The sequence below is a fragment of the Bufo bufo genome, chromosome 2 (genome assembly GCF_905171765.1).
Source record: "Bufo bufo chromosome 2, aBufBuf1.1, whole genome shotgun sequence".
In the NCBI taxonomy this organism is placed as follows: domain Eukaryota; kingdom Metazoa; phylum Chordata; class Amphibia; order Anura; family Bufonidae; genus Bufo; species Bufo bufo.
In genome coordinates, this window is record NC_053390.1 from 738,259,237 (window position 1) to 738,280,782 (window position 21,546).

Here is a 21,546-nt window from a genome sequence, read left to right on the forward strand (position 1 = left end):
TTGATTTGAAAGTGTCTGTTCACACATCAGTATCTTTTTTTACTGACCGTGGGTCTGTAAAAAAATCACACAGACATGCTCTACTTTGGAACATGATGTGGACCAAACACGCCCTTTGAAATCTATGGGTCTGTGAAAATCACGGACACAACACGGATGGCATCCGTGTTGCGTCTGTTTTTCACTGACGACTGATAGGAGATGCTCTGGAAATTAAAGTGGTTCTCTGGGCTTTTAATATTGATGACCTATCCTCAGGATAGGTAATCAGTATCAGATCGGCCAAGGTCCGACACCCGGGACCCCCACCGGTTAGCTGTTTGAGGAGACGGTGCAAGCCGTGCTCACGTATCATCTCCCGTCTTTCTTCCTGTTCCCCGCTGCTTCGCCATAGACATACAGCAGTGAGCAGGAAGAGAGAAGGGAGATGGCACTTGCGCACATCGTATGGCGCGTGCGCCGTCTTCTCAAACAGCTGATCAGCAGGGGTGCTGGGTGTTGGACCCCCACTGATCTGATATTGATGACCTGTCCTGAGGATATGCAATCAATTTTAAAAGCCTTGAGAACCCCTTTAATTTTTAACTGAGCAGCGTCCGTGCATTACGGATGACATACAGAGTGTGAAAATAGACACACGGACCAAACACGGATCCTTTAATGACATCTTCACGGACAAAACACTGACGCTCTTTTTCATGGATGTGAAACTGACACAGAAATGTGGACGTGGTCTAAAGGTCTGACCAGTGTGGACAAGCCCTTTTTAAGATTTTGGGTGGTTGTTGGGAGCGGAGGTCGCAATAACGCCTGTACAAGCGTCATAGACGCGTGTTCAGGCCATTTAACTCCCTGGAAAAAGTTTAAGGTGTACCGATACGCCTTAGACTTTTCCCTGCCATTCATCAGCGCAGTGAGCGCTGTGAACGGCACAGGCAGCGCAGCGATGCTGCTGCTGCCTGAAACAACAACAAAAAAGGCTTCTTACAGCAAGGAGCTTTGTTATTGGTTGGTTTGCCGACCCCTCAGCGCAACAGTGACCTCAGTGGTGCTGACCTTCAGCGCAACAGTGACCTCAGGTTTCTCTGCATAAATAGCAACCCCTTAATGTTATGTAGGGCTTCGTATTAACTATTTGAATTACTGTAACTTTCGTACTCCTCATCGGCTAAAAATACTCCTCAAAAATGGTAAGAGGAGTATTTTTACTCTTCCAGAAAAAATGTACCGCGACCTCGTTGTGTTTTCTCATAGAATCAGGGCCTGAGTGGGGCCCCCTCCTCTCACCGCTCAGCATTTTTATTAGAACTGAGAAGGGGTTGTCTATAGCAGAGCGCCCCTTTAGTTAGTATACATGAGTCGTTTTGTATACCCTGCAAGAATGCAAAATCTATACAAGAAAACCGCTCAGGGCTCCATTGCTTTTAAGCTAACAAATCATATTGTGTGTAGAATCAGGTGAGCGGAGGCTTGCATTTATTTCCTTGTCAAAAAAGCAATAAGGCAAACGAAAGTATTAAAAGTCTGTTACAGCAGAGTAATCAGCGGCAGTAAATCTGCGCTGCGGAGAGCAGGCGTGATTGTATTAGGGGAAGATTGCTTTTATACATTTTATGGTCATCATCACTTTGGGTGTTTCGGCTTTTATTTTTATTATTTGAATGTGTCCAATGTCCCTTTATGTAGTCAGGAACTCCAGGGTGTAATAGAAAGACTTAAGCTAGCAGTGCATGCAGTCAGATTGGCAGATCCGGTGATAATATCGTCTTTCCTGTAGCCCGGGCCTCTGCAGTTATGTTTTCAATATAATATTTTATTTCGGGAAATAGAATTTCTCTTATCTGGTGTGCAGCCTATACCGTATTCACAGAGCAGTTTATTATTTCTGTAGGAAGAAAGCCTGTGTTCTCCTCGGTTTTCATATGCTTGTCATGTAATATAGGTTATTATTAGGTCCTAAAAGGAACAGAATTCTAAATTATTGTGTTAGGGTGGACATAAACATAAGAGGACCCTGGCTGGTCTTTCCTTCCCCCCTGCGAACTACCTGAAGTTTCTTGTTTACTGGGCTGCACCTTTACTGAAGGAATACCCTGATATCGCCCGGCATATGCTGGTATTGTATATTTGCCATTCAATTTTCCTTGGTGCTTTTCTGTTATATATATTTAATGTTTACTTTTATAGCACTTTATGTGTTTTCTATTGTATCACTCATGTCTTATGGAGGTAACTCTTTTGTGCTGCGTCCCGAGGTGTCCTCCCCTCGTGATACCTTAATTTTAAATGAAAATGAATAAAAAGAGAATTTACAAAAAAAAAAAAGAGGACCCTGGATCAAAATCAGTAGGTGACACCCTTGGATGTCACAGCTTTACTGTCATAGGGCACTTTATGGAAACTATGTTCATGGTGTCCCTAAAGGCCTATTTACACGGCCTAACTGAGCAGACGATTGTCAGGAAGGAAGAGTGAAGGAGATCGCGAATGCCATCATTCGTCAGCAGAGGTAGTTTAGACGGGGCGATCTGCTGCCCACAAAAGATTATTTAGGTGTCCGCACAAACGATCATATTAACCGGTAAACGAGCGTTTTGGCGGCACCTTTACACCAGGAGATAAACTCTACCGAGCGTTCCTACGAATGCTTGTTAGCGATTGTCTAACCAATGCTGGGCCAGTGTTAAGGGGCCTTTACTCATAAAGCAGTAGATAGTAAACCGTGGCAATTGCCACTTATAGCCTTCAGGGGCCCCTGTTGAGCTGTTCAGGCTGTGCACCTGTTATATCCTCTACCATGGTCTTCAGTGGATTGCATTAGTATAATGTCTTCCATGTTACTAGTAAAATCCCAAAAATGAGGCAGCACTCTATCCTTTTCACCTATGCTGTGTTTTGCATTGTCCATGGCCGAAACATTGCATGGATGTATTCGTAGTAATCGGTCAGAGCAACTGGACGTTTCGCTAGTCATCCAACTGGCTTTCTCAATTAGAATGGCTTGTACAAGAAATCTCAGGCATTAAATACTGCTGTCTTATGCTTCAGGCATGAAGGTGAGATGTTGATTGCCTTTGCATAACTGAAGCTATTAGGTGTGAATAAACTGTCACTTTTACACCACCTAGCGCTGTCAATCAAAGTGCAGAGGGTGCAGCAGTTGCAGAGAGAGCAGAGCCTCTAGGTACGACATCAGCTCATTTTCATATATTAAAACATAATTTTTCTCGGCAATGAGGGCACATATGAACATGGGACCAACATGGATGTTTTCAGCTGCCAAGTGCACATGTAACAGGTCAGCCAGTTTCCTAGGTACAAATCTGCCCTTTAAAAGGTTTTTTTTTTCAGTTAAGTCAATAAAAAAACAAAAAAAAACGGGCTTGCATCACTTCCGATCATGTGCCTTGGTGGTGAGCCGCTTCAGCTAGATGGGTCAAATTGGCTAACCAGACCATTCCTGGTATTTCCGACATATCGAGGTAGGATCAGAGAGTGAAGAACAGAGAGGACTGAACCGGCACTGGAATGGCAGCAGCCGGGGATTGGTGAGGGTCAGGATGGTTTATATATATATATTTCCACGACTGAAAGTCAGTTCCATACATTTGAATGGGAAAGCGCGCTCATGGATTTCTGCAAGCTCCATTCAGGATGGAACTGATTTTAGGTTGTGGAAATTTCTCCAGCAAAATCTGCAGAGTGTGAAGTCACCCTAATGGAATTGACGTTTTTCCTGTGCCCAAAGAAAATCAGAGTACAAGACCAAAGCCTTGTGCGACTGCTGCCTCGACACCCCTACAGCTACGGCCCTGTACACTGAACGTTTTGAGTTTGTAGCCCATAGAAAAAGTACAGTAAAGGCGTGCATAATTAGCCATTTCCCAATGTTAATCTCAGACTCATTTCCTATAAACCCACTAGTGCTCAAATGATAATCTGCAGGGATGGCATCAGTCTCAGCTTGGCCATGGTTGTCCTGCTGTTTAGTGCGGCCTGTGTATTTTTAGCGCAGACACAGGATGTTGTGATTTGCTGACAGGGATCACAATTGTCTGTGCCATCGCTGCACCGAGAGATTATAGACTGCTGGGATCAGTATTTTGTGATGCCTCCTGCAGGTTAATGTGGGATTGCTCCTGCTTGTAAAGAGAGCAATTCCAATAATAACATTATATTATGAAAACTGATGGTTGGCCCAGTTGTTCCTCTGATAAATTCCAAGGACATCTCACTTAGGCATCTACATCGGAGGCTACATTTAGGGCCTTTCTCAATATTTGATGTGAAAAATCGTGCAGCACTTATTGCTATTTCCCTGGATACATGGCAGACTCCACGGTAAGTCATTGTTGTCTTGTTCTGTCCATCATCCCAGGTCTCTAAGCAACTTTGGTGAAATGACTCTACTATATTAGTATATATGAATAATTTCTGTGCAAGTAAATATTGTCTTAGTTGGATTTGTTAGTTTAATTTCATAGGTACATTTGCTGCCTTCTCAGAGAGTTGATCGGTGGAGATCCCGGGCGTCAGACCCCCACCGTTCTGATACTGAAGACGTGCCCAGAGGATAGGTCATAAGTTTAAAAATCTCAGAAAAGTCCTTCAATGACGTGACCTTATACTGTACACTGCATATAAGAGAACAGTATGGGTTATTAGAGTTCAGATCATGGACTAATCACATCTATATCTTGTAAGTAAACAAATGAAGAGGAAAAAATATTCAGCTTTTTTCCTGCACAGAACTAGCCGAGGGGATGAGTAGCCACCAGGGATGATCTGCAGTCTCCAAGGACAGGTATTAATAGTAGAAGAGAAGACTAAGGAGCCTCACTGGCCGTTCAGATTATGTTGATTAGTTAGAGCTTAGATATGGAAAAACAAATGACTGTAATGTAAAGCCGAGCTCTTTCACAACTTCACCAGCTTTTACAAAATCTGGCACAATAATATATGTCATTTACCGGCATTTGAAATGCGTTTGGCATCAAGAGGGTTGTGAACTTAAGACTTGAGACTAAAGCCGGCTATACACATGGTCCAATGATCATTAGACCGACAGCTACCTTTTCCAACCCCCTCTCGACCACCCATACACAAAAGGTTCGGTTCAGCCAAACATGTACAGTACAGACCAAAAGTTTGGACACACCTTCTCATGACTATGAAAATTGTAGATTCCCACTGAAGGCATCAAAACTATGAATTAACACATGTGGAATTATATAGTAGTCCCCTGAAATGGTTTTCACTTCACAGGTGTGCCCTGTCAGGTTTAATAAGTGGGATTTCTTGCCTTATAAATGGGGTTGGGATAATCAGTGGCATTGAGGAGAAGTCAGGTGGATACACAGCTGAAAGTCCTGAAAGTCCTACTGAATAGACTGTTAGAATTTGTATTATGGCAAGAAAAAAGCAGCCAAGTAAAGAAAAACGAGTGGCCATCATTACTTTAAGAAATGAAGGTCAGTCAGTCAGCTTAAAAAATTGGGAAAACTTTGAAAGTAAGGGCTATTTGACCATGAAGGAGAGTAATGGGGTGCTGCGCCAGATGACCTGGCCTCCACAGTCACCGGACCTGAACCCAATCGAGATGGTTTGGGGTGAGCTGGACCGCAGAGTGAAGGCAAATGGTCCAACAAGTGCTAAGCATCTCTGGGAACTCCTTCAAGACTGTTGGAAGACCATTTCAGGGGACTACCTCTTGAAGCTCATCAAGAGAATGCCAAGAATGTCCAAAGCAGTAATCAAAGCAAAAGGTGGCTACTTGAAGAACCTAGAATATGACATATTTTCAGTTGTTTCACACTTGTTTGTTATGTATATAATTCCACATGTGTTAATTCATAGTTTTGATGCCTTCATAGTCATGAAAATAAAGAAAACTCTTTGAATGAGAAGGTGTGTCCAAACTTTTGGTCTGTACTTTATGTGTATTCAGTGGAGAGAGAGAAGAAAACCAGACACTTCTGGTGGCCGCTCATCTTCTGGGAAAGCAGAAGGACTGGACAATATCATTAATTTTGCCCAATCCTTCTGTCCTCTGACATCTATTGGGAGCTCCCCGTACACATTAGGGTCCATTCACACGTCCGCAATTGTGCCCCGCATCCGTTCCGCAATTTTGCGGAACGGGTGCGGACCCATTCATTCTCTATGGGGGCGGAATGGATGCGGACAACACACAGTGTGCTGTCCGCATCCGCATTTCCGGAGCGCGCCGCCGATCTTCCGGTCCACGGCTCTAGAAAAAAATTGAATATGTCCTATTCTTGTCCGCAATTGCTGACAAGAATAGGCATTTCTATGGGGGTGCCGGCCGGTGTATTGCGCAATACACTACGGACGTGTGAATGGAGCCTTACACCGTTTGCCGATTCTACCTTTCTCGGTAAGGGCTCATGCACATGACTGTATGGCTTTTTCAGTGTTTTGCGGTCCGTTTTTTACGGATCCGTTGTTCCATTTTTTGTTTACGTTGTGTTTCCGTTTCCTTTTCGTTTTTCTGTTCAGTTTTTCCGTATGCTATATACATTATACAGTAATTACATAGAAAAAATTGGTCTGGGCATAACATTTTTAATAGAAGGGTCCGCAAAAACGGAACAGATACGGAAGACATACGGATGCATTTCAGTATTTTTTGCGGACCCATTGACTTGAATGGAGCCAAGCACCGTGATTTGCGGACAAGAATAGGACATGTTCTATCTTTTCATGGTACGGAAATACTGAAACAGAATGCACACGGAGACACTTCAGTTTTTTTTTTCTGAAACATTGAAATGAATGTACCGCATACTGAACTCAAAATACTGTCGTGTGCATGAGCCCTAAGTTTCAGTGTCAATACGGTCCTTAATGGGGTTGTCCAGGAATAGTGAGCTTTTACCAAATAACCACAGCCTTCCTCTCTAAACAGAAGATTCATACTTATTACCTGCTTCAGTCCTTGTCAGGAAGCAGGGGGTGTTACCCCTACTCGGGGACCGCGGGGGCACAGGTTCCCCTTCAGCTCGGTAGAACACCTGGTGCCCAAGGTGCGGGTGCGCGGCGTGTGCGCATGTGCAGTACGCAGGCTGCGAGCGCATTCCCGGGTGCATAGCATTCCTGCATTATCCTGCTGTCAGGTGTGAGCCTTGCTGGGGGAGGTTCCCAGTACACACCTTCCTCGCCTGCCTTGGGGTCCAGGGGGTGGTTCCTACCTTCCCTGGCTATAAAGACCTGCAAGAGCTCTGGCTCATTGCTGAGTTATTCCACCTTATGGTGAACACCTAGCCTCCCTGCATATCCTCCTATTTGCCTGTTGTTTCTTTGTATCCTTCCCAGTTACTGACCCTTGGACTGTCTTCTACCTTGAACCTTCGCTGCCTGCCCGGATTGGACATTGACTACCCCTCTTGGATTATTCCTAAACTTGTACCACGTTTCTGGGCTTTCAGCTGCTTACTGCCAGTGGGTTCCTCAGTGGCTCCCTGGGACGTCTGACAGTCCTCCACACTGCCTTTGCTGTGTCCACATTCCGGTCCCTGGCTTGTTTTCATCTAGTATTGTGTGGGCATGGTCACAAGCTCCACTGCAGCCATTGAATGACTTCAGTGGTGATGCGCCAACAAGCAGCACATCACTGGCTGCAGTGGAGCATGTGACCACGTCCATACCCAACCCAAGGACTGGAACGTGGACACTGCTCATTTTTGGAGAACCCCTTTAAGAAACATGCCCTCTAGCAACCGATGACCTAGCTGCATCAGCCAGCCAGAGAGATCATATGCAGAGATTTATGCACTTATATAGCGCTACTATATTCCGCAGCGCTTTACAGATCTAACTGTCCCCAATGGGGCTCACAATCAAAGGTCCCTATCAGTATGTCTTTGGAGTGTGGGAGGGAACCCACGCAAACACGGGGAGAACATACAAACTCCATGCAGATGTTGTCCTTGGTCAGATTCCAACCTAGGACCCCAGCGCTGAAAGGCACCAGCGCTAACCACTGAGCCACCGTGCTGCCCACGTAGCAGTAGCTCCTGTAGGTGGTGGCAGAGGAGCTCACTGTACACGGCATTCTCCTGTATGTCGCTCCCTGGTTGATGCGCCATGAGTCTGACATGGTCTTGTCTCGGGAGGAGGGATGCTTCTCATTCTGCAGCATTGTTTGCTTATGTACGATGTGCTGGGGCCAGGATTCAGAGCCGGTGGCTGGAGGTGATGCTCATTTCTCTGTGCCTACCAGCCAAATTCTCCGCATAGCTCTCATTCCCTGTGCAACTGGGTGTGGAGCCTGTTGCTAGGTAACAAGGTATGCGGTAAAATGACCCATTGGCTGGCAAAAATGACTCTATATAATAGAGAATCGACAGCTGATATTAACCCTATGGGCTATAGAACACGAGATGTATGAAACACACAGAGCAAATCACAGTCTGTAAGGGATGTCATTATATTCTGCTCTTCAGTATATAATATGGAGGAATTATCCATGCGATCTCTAGAAGAATTGTTGTCGCTGTCAGTTTGGACACAGCAACCACAGGACGCACTGGAGAAATACGATGGAAGAGACAAGCAACCAATCAGATTCCATCTTTCATTTTTCACAGCTGAAAGGTGGAATCTGATTGGTTGCTATGGGCAACTAACCCAGTTTTCCTTTATACCAGTTTTGATAAATCGCCCCCCATTAGCCTGTCATTCTGCACTTGTTACATCAGTTACATGGCATTAGGCCTCATGTACATGATCGTATGTATTTTGCGGATACACAAAATATGGATACCGTCCATGTGGCATCCGCATTATTTGCAGACACATTTATTTCAGTGGGTCTGTGGTCTGCATTTTGTGGCCAAGTACAGAACACGTTCTGTATCTTTACAGAATGGACATACGGACGCAGAAAGCCCACGGATCATCTATGTACTTTCCGCATCCGTATGTCCATTCAACAAAAACATACTGTAGAATATGTCTAAAAAATACAGACCCATTGGAGTCAATGGGTTCACAAAAAATGCGGACAGCACACGGACCCATCTATCTTTTGTATTAGGCTACTTTCACACTTGCAGCAGAGGATTCCGGCAGGCAGTTCTGTCGCCGGAGCTGCCTGCCAGATCCGGCAATCCGGACGCAAACGGATGGCATTTGCCAGACGGATCCGGATGCGGATCCGTCTAACAAATGCATTGCAATTATACCGGATCCGTCTTTCCGGTTGTCATCCGGAAAAACGGATCCGGTATTTATCTTTTTCACATTTTAAAAAGGTCTGCGCATGCCGGATCCGGCACTAAGGCATTTCAATGGAAAGTGTTCAGGATTTTTGGCCGGAGAGAAAACTGCAGCATGCTGCGGTATTTTCACCAGCCGAAAAACGTAAGAGGGACTGAACTGATGCATCCTGAACGGAATGCTCTCCATTCAGAATGCATTAGGATAAAACTGATCCGTTTTTTCCGGTATTGAGCCCCTGTGACCTGTGTGAACTCTATGCTGGAAAATAAAAACGCGAGTGTGAAAGTACCCTTAGATGTGGAAAAACAAATGCCTGTAATGTAAAGGCCTAAGCTGCATTTTTATTGCAATCATTTTGTTTCTGTCTGAAGCTTTTTTTTGGTGGGCAAATAAATATAGTATATGTTTTCACATGATAGTCCGGATAGTTTCTTCTAAAGAAATCCTTAGCAATCTATTACAGCACTTTGGTGCAGTGACCTCTTTGAGAAGACTACTCCAGACCAGATTTTGATTTCCACCATATATGCATACTGGTCATCTTGTTTGTGAAGACCCCTCCTGTAGAACACCACGCCTCAATACAATTTTGGGTGATCGTCTCTGTTTTTGTTTTTAAAGAGGACCTGTCCCCTCTCCTGACATGTCTGTTTTAGTAACTACTCGCATTCCCCATGTAATAGCAATTCTGGAGCATCCATTATTATGTCTTATGACTCTATGATGTGCTATTCCTTTATTATTCCGGCTAGATTTTATGAATGAATTACTAGCAGTTTACAATGAAGGTCCAGGTGGGGGGTGTCCCTGCACATTCTGACACTATTCAATCAGTGCTGCCAGTGACAAACTGTAAAGGGACACCCCCCCCCCCCCCCCCAAAAAAAAAAAAAAAAACTGGTAACACCCAGCTGGACCTTTATTGCAAACTGTTAGCAATTTATTTATAACTTCTAGCAGGAATAATAAAGGAGTGACACAACATAGAGTCATAAGAATTGTTATTACATGGAGAATGCATGTAGCTATTAAAACAGGCATGTCAGGAGCGGTGACAGGTCCTCTTTAAATTTACAACGTCATAGCACATCCTCTGACTGGCTGCTTTTCTTGTCTGTCCTACATCCCAGCAGTCTTATTGAATTGTTCTACTTTGGGGATGTGGTTAGTGATGTGCTCAGTACGACTCTGGTCTCAATGGAAAGGCCATTTTTTATTTTTTGGGGGAAATTCCCTTTTATCTTTCCTTGTCATCTAGTAAATGAGTCTATGGAAGAACCCTGTGGATGCATCAGGACCTGGTCCAGTTTTTGGCTTCCCCTAATCAACTTCCATTTAAGCATTTAGTAACATAGGCGTAACTTGAAGCTCAAGGGTCCAATGTAAACTCTGTAAATAGCCCCCCAGCCATTACACATCTAACAGATCCATCAATAAAATGGTTCAATATGGATGAAAGCGGAGATCACTTTGGTCAGTTATTGTCACCCGCTGAAGCCTGCAGTGTGAACATACTGTAAATCTCCTCCTTCATTATTATCAGCCCCTTCTTCCGTTTTCTGCTTATTGCTAAAGTGCGCTTCTGTCTTCTTTGTTTCGCACGTTGGCTTTGAATTTTTCAAAAGAAGTGTGTTTGTAGAAAAACAAGACTCATTTGCTACATAACGAGAAAAGTCAGCATGCCGCCAAGTACTTCTAGGAACGAGAGCCTTCATTTATTAGGCTAATAAGCTGTAAAGCCCTTAAAGCTTCGCTCTCCTAAATAAATATAAACCTAAACCCCTGTGAATGTAAGGATTCTCTCCGCGCTAATGAGATATAGGACAAACCAAGCTATAGGGCACTTAAAGAGTTTGTACTTTAAGAAGCTTATGTATCCAAGAGGATTAGTACAATGGCTTTGGTGTGGAACATCAAAAGTCCTAGTTGTAGAATCCATTCAAATAACCATAACTATCCATAGTAGAGGGAAAGACATGTAGTATGTGATCTACTTTGACAGTCGAGGTGATTGCTTTATGGCTGTCAAAATGAAATGGTAAGCCGTGTCAAACCTTGTAGGCATCCGTCATAGGCATGGTTGTTTCGTAGGATCATCTACAGGATGCAGAACATGTTATACACCATCAGTCCCTTCAAAGAGTCAATATCCTTAAAGGTAATCTGTCACTTGCAACCTCCCGATCCAGCATGGACACATAGCTCTGGTTCTCCTGATTACAATGCTGTTTACCTTTTGATTATCCAAGGCTCCGTTGCCAAGTTCTGATACCTTTCCTTAAAGAGGTTGACTCCCCGTCCACCTCTGGGACCTGCACCTTTTATCTTCAGAACTTGACCCCTCAAGTGAACGGAGGGCAGCAGCGCATGTGTGCTGGCTATTTTCAGAACTCCCATAGAAGTGAATGAAGAGCTCGCTGCGCATGCACAGTGCACTCTCCTTCATGTTCGGAGGTCTGTTCTGGAGATAGATGCGGGTCCAAGAGGTGGGACCTGTTAATGTGGATGGAAAGGCTGAGAATAGATAACTAACTACAAGACCCTCCCTGAGAAGAACAATTATTTTTTTTATTTTTTTTTATAACCTCAGACGGAAGTTTCTTATTCTACAATCTAGAAGTGACTCCCTAGTAAATATTGACATTTGGCTCTGATTTTTGGTGATTAATATGGAGTTCTGAATATTTCGCTAGAATCACTAGACGGAAAAAAACACTAGCTCTCTGTCATTTGGCTTTCATTCAAGAGCCTCAATCATTAGTGCCAGTGAGAGGACTCAGACTCTCAGGACCCTGCTGGACCTGCTTCATAGGGGATTTTAAGAAAGTTACTGGACAAAAGAAAGTGATATAGCAGTGTTTCAAGGTCTCTATTACTACTTTATGCTGCACTCCGATAGGGCAGCATAAAACTGACAACAGAGCCCTTAAATTGTACCTAACCTTTCGAACAATTTTAGGAAAGCAATCCAAAATGCTATAAAATAAATTTTTGTAGCATACTTTATTTTTTCCTTTTCTACTTACAAAATAGGCCTCTGAACTTCCAGTGTCTATATATTTTAGGAATCCCTGCACTTGTACATGTCAGTGGTGTACTGGTGGGGTGAGAGGGCATAGCACATTGGTGCTCCTGCCTGTGCCCCCTTCGCTAAAGCCTGGTGTAGCACATCGGGTGTGCTATGCCGGTTTTTACCAGAGTGGAGCTGGCACAGGCAGGAGAAGTGATGTGCTCTGCAGAGCTCCTGCCTGTGCCCCCTCCGCTAAAAGCTCTGCACAGCATACTGGTGCAGGAAACCCTTTACTGATGTGCTATGCCAGTCTTTAGCAGAGCAGAGCTGGCACAGGCAGGAGCAGCGATGTGGAATCTGAGTGTAGGGATTCCAAAGCGCAATACACACCTGAACAGTATCTCACTATTGTTACATCACTGTGTGCAGGATCCATGTGGTGTGACATCGCTGTGTACATTAACCCTTTGCTCTGCTTTCAGCGGGAATATTATCCAGTAGATGTGATATTGTGTGCATTATCTGTGTACTGTGACATCACTGTGTGCATTAACCCTGTGTTGTACCTTCAGGGTGACCATTATCCCACTATTGTGGCATCACTGTGCATGGTGGAGTAGAGGTCAATTTCCAATTTTTGCTATGTGGCCTCATGGTTACATGTTATCACCTTCATCATGAGAGTTGCCTAGCTATTGTTATCGATGACTGTATCATATAATCTACAGAACATGAAGCTTTTGTAAACTGAGTAAACTAAGATATTTTTTTATGATCCTCCATATATTATTGTTCCTTTCTAACTAAATAATAGTGATGGCACATGCAAGAATGTCACTTTAAGATTTTCAAACTTATGTCCTCATGCTTTTTATATTTAAAAATTACTCTGGATATGAACAGAAATATCCACGCCCATAGTTGTACTTGAAAATACAAGGACAACTACAAGGGTATACCTGGTATGTACTTCTATTATGCCTCCCTTTCCAACAAAATTGGCCAAGTTAGGCCAAGTACATAATGATTTGTGAGTTAAAGTCAAAGTATAATTGCAGAATGACCAGGGGCGGACTGGCCATAGACCCTACAGGGAAATTTCCCTGTGGACCAATGCCCAGGGGGCCACCCGAACCCTTCTCACGGCCGCCAGCCGGGTACATAATATTAATTAATACTAGGAGCATCAGGTACTTATGCACCTTGCTGGCAGCTGCAGTTGACGTCCTGAATTCAATTGCATCACCGTCCTCACAGGTGAATACTGCAGTATTTTGTGCTGCCTTGTGGTATTTGGTACTGCTGGAGCGGTATTTTGTGCTGCACTGTGGTATTTGGTTCTGCTGGGGCGGTATTTTCTGTTGCCTTGTGGTAGTTGGTTCTGCTGTGGCGGTATTTTGTGCTGCATTTTGGTATTTGGTTCTGCTGGGGCGGTATTTTGTGCTGCCCTACGGTATTGCTTGCCCTGCCTACTTCTTTTGTCCCTATCTACATGTGTTGGCCCTGCCTATTTGTGTTACCCACCCTCTGTCAATTTGGACCCACCTACAACATGGGGCCACTTACCGGTAATTTTTTTTCTCCAGGGCCACTTTAAGTTATCAGACCGTCCCTTAGAATGACTGCGGTGCAAATGCAAAAATTTCCTAAGGCAAAAAGTCATCACAGTCCTACAAAATGCAGTAGAATCCAGCAAGACTAAAAGTTCTTTCATTTACTTTTGAAAAATATAAAATAATAAATCTTACTAATGTACATTAATTTTGGATACTGCCCTGATGTTCCAATTCCAGGCCTCTCTCTGAATTAGCTGTGATGGAGCAGAGGGTTGGCTTAGTTGATGAATCCAGCCAACCCCCTTCACACATGTGGAGGTGATAGTGGTGGGAAAGCGCCCTTCATGTGTGGGTACAACTTCTAAGACCAGGAGAGGGGGTTTGAAATCAGGCCAACTGGGTTGTATTCAAAATTACAACTGTCCCCTCCATACATCTCAGACCTTCCTCCTCGATACCTCCCCACACATAATCTCCGATCTTCACAAGATCTCCTTCTTTGTTCTACTCTTGTCTGTTCCTTGCACCATCATCTACAAGATTTTCTGCTTGCTTCCCCCATACTCTGGAACTCACTACCCCAGGACATCAGACTCTCCCCCAACATCCAAACCTTCAAAAGTAATCTGAAAACCCACCTCTTGAGGAAAGCCTACCACCTTCCATGAGCATGCTGCCACCACACAACCAGAAGAGCAGCTTTTACCCTCCCCTACTGTGTCTTTCCCTTTGCCTTGTAGATTGCTCTCCCCCTCTGTACCAGTCTGTTACTAAGTTCATGTTCATTGTACTTGTATTGTTTTATATTAGTATGTGTACCCCCTTTTAGCTCTATAGTGCCATGGAACAGAGCTTTCAAATAATAACAAAATAACAGATTTTATTTATGCGTATTATATTATTGTATAATTATACCAGTGTTTCTCCCTACTGCCCAGTAGCTTGGCATTTCTCTTAAGCAGCGGGTGTAGGTCCAGTTGTAACCTCGACAACCCATAAAGCTTCACAACTTCTTGGTGCAATGCCATGGAAATACCGTATGTTGTGTTGATCATAGACTGCTTCCATACTCTTCTTTGCTTTTCCGTGTCACCGTCGTTCATCGATGTAGATCTTCTTTGCGTTGTCACACTCTGTTTGAGGTGACGTGACTTGTAGTAATCAATGACTTTTTTCTTGTGTCACATGTCATTTCCATCTCACACACAGCGATCATTATTCACAAATTGCTGCATTGGTTGGAAATTAGATTAGTGATTTCATGGTAGACCTTTTGACTAGGCTGCCATGATTGATTAGAACTGCGTAAAGAGCCATTTAGTGTGGCATCCTTATGTGCATACATTAATCAGCGTCTGCGCTGGAAAGCACTGTAGATTTTTCGAGAGATTGACACTTAGTGAATGGAATTCAGTCCACTCCGTTCATATGATTACCTGCTGGATGGAGAAATTCACCCTGCCGTTTTCTAGCTGTTTGTTTGCTTCATTTGCTGATGACTTACAGTTCACATGAGCCTCTGACTTCTGCTCACATTACTGTAGCATCAACCATAATGTGATTCTGTGCCCCCCTCCGCAAAAGTGTCATCTCAAAATGAAGATTAAAGGGGTTGTGCAGGATAGGTCATCAATACCTGATTGGTGGGGGTCCGGTCCGACTCCTGGCACACCCACTGATCAGCTGTTTGAAGAGGAGACAGTGCTTGTGCAAGCGCTACTTCCACTTCAAGATTACACTGCACATCGTCTCGGCGGTGCAGTGTAATTACAAGTACTTGCTTCATTCACTTGAAAGGGACGAGCAGTTGTAATTACACTGCGCAGCCGCTAAAAGCGAGATAACACACAGTGTAATCCTGAAGAGTAAGTGCAGTGCTCTTACAAGCGCCACTTCCTCTTCAAACAGCTGATTGGCAGGGGTGCCGGAAGTCGGACCCCCACCTATCAAATATTGAGGATAGGTCATCAATATGTACTGGCTGCACAACCCCTTTAAGAAAAAAATAAGCAGATAACCAAAACAGATAAAGCAAGACCTTACATATAAAAGTCAGGCATGGCTGCTCAATACTCAATGCTATAAGCCACTTTCTATGGGGAAGACAGGAGCTTCTTCAGGGTCCGCAGTGTACCAAAAAAATAACAGGAAGCCACCCTAACCTGGTGTCCAAAGAAGCAACTCATCCTGATACAGGTAGAGGGCAGTATAGAACATGTAGTACCACTCTGTATGTAGAGAGGCGCTATTTGACAGGCAATGATTATATGCACTAAAGCAGTGGTGGCGATCCTATGGCACGGGTGCCAGAGGCGGCACTCAGAGCCCTCTCTGTGGGCACCCGCATCCTGGAAAAAGTCTATGGTGTACCAATATGCCTTAGACGTTTCCTGGCATTCATCAGCGCAGGGCGCACTATGAACAGCACAGGCAGTGCACTGAATGTAGGCAGGTTATTATAGCTAAATGATAAAGTACATGGAAGATACACTTTACTGGACTGTAGTGTTCAGGTTAAGTTGCCGTGTTGGCACTTTGCGATAAATAAGTGGGTTTTGGGTTGCAGTTTGGGCGCTCGGTCTCTAAAAGGTTCACCATCACTGCACTACAGTAATAATGTTGTTTTACTAGTGAAATGCCCCTTCTGATTGGTTGGATCTTCCAGTCAGACACACGTGCCGCAGATTGGCAGAGACTGTGGCATTGTTCCAATGGGCGCGGGAAGACCATTGTAACAATAATCTTGTTATTTGAAGGACTACTGTATACATAGATTTTTTGTGGATATGGCTGAGCTGTAATATGACACACGGTCAACGGACAAGAGTGGCACTGTTTTTGATTAAAAGAAAAACCAGACTGATTTTCTCATATATTATAAGATGTGATATATGTAATGTTATACTTATGACATGATCCCGTCTTATAGATTATGCATGTCCGCGTATATTTTCATAGCAGAAAATACAGTATATCTATACATTAACATTAACTGAATTATTTAGTCCTGTGTCAGTTTTGCAGCGCTGTGTCTGATCCATGGTCATTTTTTCTATTTGCAGGATTCAAGTCATGTAGAGGCAGACATGAACTAAATCTCACATTGAAACCACATCATAGCAGCCAGCAGGTAAGACTCCGGTGGTTCCTGCCTACGCTACACACTTTTCAAAGGGTTGACCACCTTTTGTAGAGTTTTTGGCAACCCTCCTGGGCAGATCTGAAAAGGGAAGCATACTTACCTTCTACCCGGTCTTGGGTCAGCTGTGGCTGCCTCGCTCTGATCCCTTGCTGTCTACACCTGCTTTGATACTGCTGCGACCAGCAGTTGTCTACAGCGGTGTCAAAGTAGATGTTGACAGCGGGAGATGTAAGGAGGCAGCCAAGGCTGGGAAGTGAAGGAGCCGGGACCAAGTGCCGGGGAGCAGATAAGTATGATCTGCCCAGGAGGAAGGGGGGAGGTATGCAAAAAACAAACAAAAGGTGGCCAACATCTATTAGCAGGCCACGAAGAAAAGGTTATGGAAGGTTTCATGTGAAACCACAGTGAAGTCCACAGAATGGATTTGCATTGGTGTCCACTCATTTAGTTTTGCTCGGAATGTGAGGGAGCAGTCTGTAATCCTCATTACTGCAAAGAGCTACCCCATCGGCACATCCCAGCTAAACACAGTTTGGAAATCTCTTTTAAAATAATACCATGTAACAGAACTGTCAAGATATAGGACATGTAGCAGAGCTGACTTTGTTTTGCCTTAGATATTCTTATGCAGCAGATTTGTTGCTGAAATTTCTCCGACTGTTCCATTTATCTAAATGAGTCTTGCAGAAGCCCATGTGCTTCTCAGGCCTCATGCACACGACCGTTGTTTTATTCCGTGTCCGTTGTTCCGTTTTTCGTGATTTTCTGCGGACCCATTGACTTTCAATGGGTCCGTTGAAAACTCGGCTAATGCACCGTTTGTCATCCGCGTCCGTGATCCGTGGTTCCAGTCCGTCAAAAAAATATAACCTGTCCTATTTTTTTTTCACGGAAAACGGTTCGCGGACCCATTCAAGTCAATGGGACCGTGAAAAAAACGCGGAGGCACACAAGATTGTCATCCGTGTCCGTTTTTTTTCCTATATTTTGCATGGCAAACTTGACTTAGACTTTTTTTTACTTTCCTTCATGTCTGGTGATCCTCCAAAAATAAAGGAAGACACACGGAAACGGATCACGGAACAACGGAACCCTATTTTGCGGAACGGAACACAACAACGGTCGTGTGCATGAGGCCTTATTCAGATGAATGGGACCTATAATAATAATCGTTATTCATATAGCGCCACACTCATCTCAGAAAGTTAATCATGTGCATCAGGCTTGTCTTTCAATCCCAAGTGTGCTTCCTGCTGGGCATACTGTGACTGGGCACAGGGCATCTGCTGCACATGGTATAATGCATAGTGAAGTCCATCTATAGACACCTACACTAAGGTGGTATGCAGGACACTTCTGTTCAAGTGCTATGTGGGAAATGAGCATTTTTTTTTTCAAAACTATTAAAGTAGTCATGACCAGAGTGAGTAGCCTTCCGTTCTTTTAAAGAGCAACTATATTTTAAATGGGTTCTATAGGAATGTGAACATGGAGCATGTTGTAGTTTCATTGCAAGCAGGATAAAAAGTGACAAACCAAATGTGTGCCATTTTATGGGATGCATAAGTATTGCCTCCTGGCAGAAGACTCGTACAAACCTACATACATCTCGTGCTCGTAAACAGGTTATGATGAATTTCCAGAATAAGCTGTTGTGTGTACATCAGGAAATAGTATTTCTGCCCATTAGATCATTTGTATCCAGCATTTACCACCAGGCTCTGCAGGCTTCATCGCTAAGGCTACATTCACACGGATGGTTTTTTTAACGCCCGTTTTAAGAACAACGGCAGTCTATGGGGTTGTTCACAAAGCCGTTTTTTTGATAGTCAGTGAATAATGGACGTCAAAATATAGAACATGTTCTATATGGACCGACATCCCCTATACCAGGGGTACTCAACTGGCGGACCGCGGTCCAAATACGGACAGCGGCCGCCATTTGTCCGGACCCCGGCCATCCTTCGGGACGCTCCTCCTCTCCTGCACACTGTACCGTGCAGGAGGAGGAGCTTACCGGCGCACTTCCTCATGTCCTACTCCCAGAGCGCTGAGCGCAGTGAGACATGTAGCGCTCCTCCTCTCCTGCACACTCTGGTACGTGCAGGAGGCGGAGCTTACCGGCGCACTTCCTCCTTCCCAGGGGCGCAGTGAGAGACGGCTCCCTCCACATGCAGGCACCAGCGCTTTCATCCGGCACCTGCCCATGGAGGGAGCTCTCCCCCTCAGTGCGCTCACAGGTCCCTCCTCCCCCGCAGCAGCGGCGGCACGTAAGGGAGCTTCAAGCTTCAAAGGACACTTACGTGCTGCTGGAGGGGGGGGGGGGGACATCACCGCTGCCACCAATGAAATAAATGTCACATTTGGGAAGGAAGAGGGGCGTGGAGAGGGCTACAGAGGGGCAGGAACACGTCACTGACTGCAGGAAAGGACTCCAGTCAGTGTCGTGTTCCCATCTCTCCTGGGCCATCTTCTTTAGGTAACCTAATTAAATAAAGTGATAAAGCCCCATTAAACCATGATAGTTTTGTTCCGCATCCAATTCCCATTATTGGGGCATTGGATGCGGACCGCTTAGTTTCAATGGAGCGGAAAAAGATGCAGACAGCACACAGTGTGCTGTCGGCATCTCTTGTGGCCCCATTGTAATTAAGGGGCCGCATCCAATCCCCAATAATGGGAATTGGATGCGGAACAAAACTATCATATGTCTGTTCTGTGGCTTGGGTTGCCACCCGGCCAGTAGTTCACCAGCAAGGCTGGTATTTTAGTTCCCTTGCCGGTGCCAGAATTTTCCTGTAAGGACTGTTAGGCTCCTTTCACACTTGCGGCAGGACGGATCCGACAGGCTGTTCACCCTGTCAGATCCGTCCTGCCGCTATTTCGCCGGACTGCCACTCCCCATTGACTATAGCGGGAGTGGAGCTACGGTGCAGCATGGCAGTGCACGGCGTGAGGCCGCCAGAGGAAAAAGTCGTACATGTAGTACTTTTAGTCTGGCGGCCTCTCACCGTGCTGCGCCGTAGCTCTGCCCCCATCCCCATTATAGTCGATGGGCACAGAGCAGCGGCACGGCGAAGTAGTGGCAAGATGGATCTGACAGGGTGAGCAGCCTGTCGGATCCGTCCTGCTGCAAGTGTGAAAGTACCCTTACTAATGAGCGCTTCCATCATGGAACGCCCATTAGTACAGCCTTTACCTCCACCGCTACTTGTGCTAGTAAAAAAATAAATAAAATTACGGTACCTCCACCTCCATTTGCTCACGCTGTGGAGAACACTCCCTGCTGACTAGAAGCTCAGGACAGGACCTACAAGACGTCATCACGTTGGAGCACCGGTCCTGAGCTTGCAGTCAGCAGCGAATGTTCACCGCAGCCAGGTGAATGCTAATTATTTTTTATATTTTTTTGCAAAAGCAGAGAAGGGGGGCACTAATGGGGGCATTACTCTTACTGGGGGCACTAATGGGGACATTATTCTTACTGGGGGCATTATTCTTACTGGGGCACTAATGTGGCCATTACTAATTCTGGGACTTACCCGGGGCGCTCCACTATAACGTCAGAGCGCCCCACGCGCATGGATCACATGATCGCATGGCATCTTTACTGTTGGCGTTCAGCTCGGACCTTCACCTGACTGCAGACCCAGGTATGTGGACCTTTAATAAAACTAGTTGAGTACCCCTGCCCTATACAATTGAAGGGGGCGGTTTTAACGTCCATTTATCAGAAAGGCATCAGTAAAAAAAAAGTTGGTTAAAGATTTTAATGGACCTTTTTTTTCACTATTCTGTGAATGTAGCCTTATTTTCAGCTTGCAAGAGCTAATGGATGTATACACTAGCTGATATGATTTCTCCCTAACATGGCACACAGAGAAGAGGAGATCCTGCTCTCCTCTGTGTAGCATATCATCAGAAGCAGCACTATGGAGGGCATTATACCTCAGTACTGAGCAGCCATGAATCCAGTACTGGGGTGAGATATAAAATTTACTAGAAGCCGCTTCACTAACACTCTGTGTTTGTTAGCCTCTGACTCCCTCTAGCAGCTCTTTTCTATGGGCAGCAGCTGGAACCTGATCCCTTACCGAGCCAATAGCCCACCTTCATGGGTTTTTAACGTCCTTTTATCAGAAAGGCATCAGTCAAAAAAGTCAGTTAAAAACGTCAGTTTTTTGCCGTTTTTAGTGACTGTTTTTTTCACTGTTGTGTGAATGTAGCCTTATTGTCAGCTTTCCCAGAGCTAATGGATGTATACACTAGCTGATATGATTTCTCCCATACATAGCACACAGAGAAGAGGAGATCCTGCTCTCCTCTGTGTAGCATATCATCAGAAGCAGCACTATGGAGGGCATTATACCTCAGTACTGAGCAGCAGTAAATCCAGCACTGGGGTGAGAATACAAAATTTACAAGAAGCTGCTTCACCATCTCTTTTTTTTTTGCCTCTGACTCCCTCTAGCACCTCTTTTCTATGGGCATCAACTGGAACCTGATCTCTCAGCAAGCCACTAACCCACCTTAATGACATTTTTGCAGCAAACTGAAAATAACTGATTGGTTCAGGAGGCAGAGGGAGGAGGAGA

The 21,546-nt window shown here is 44.8% G+C and overlaps 1 protein-coding gene across 6 annotated transcripts in view; it reads left to right on the forward strand.

Annotated features, from left to right (window-relative positions):
- The window catches only part of APBB2 (amyloid beta precursor protein binding family B member 2), a 349,600-nt gene that overhangs the window by 40,046 nt on the left and 288,008 nt on the right, over window positions 1–21,546 (forward strand). For all 6 annotated transcript variants that reach the window (XM_040418935.1, XM_040418940.1, XM_040418941.1 and 3 more), the window contains exon 2: window positions 16,872–16,939. The gene's annotated coding sequence lies outside the window, so the exon portion shown is untranslated. The remainder of the gene's footprint in view (window positions 1–16,871; window positions 16,940–21,546) is intronic.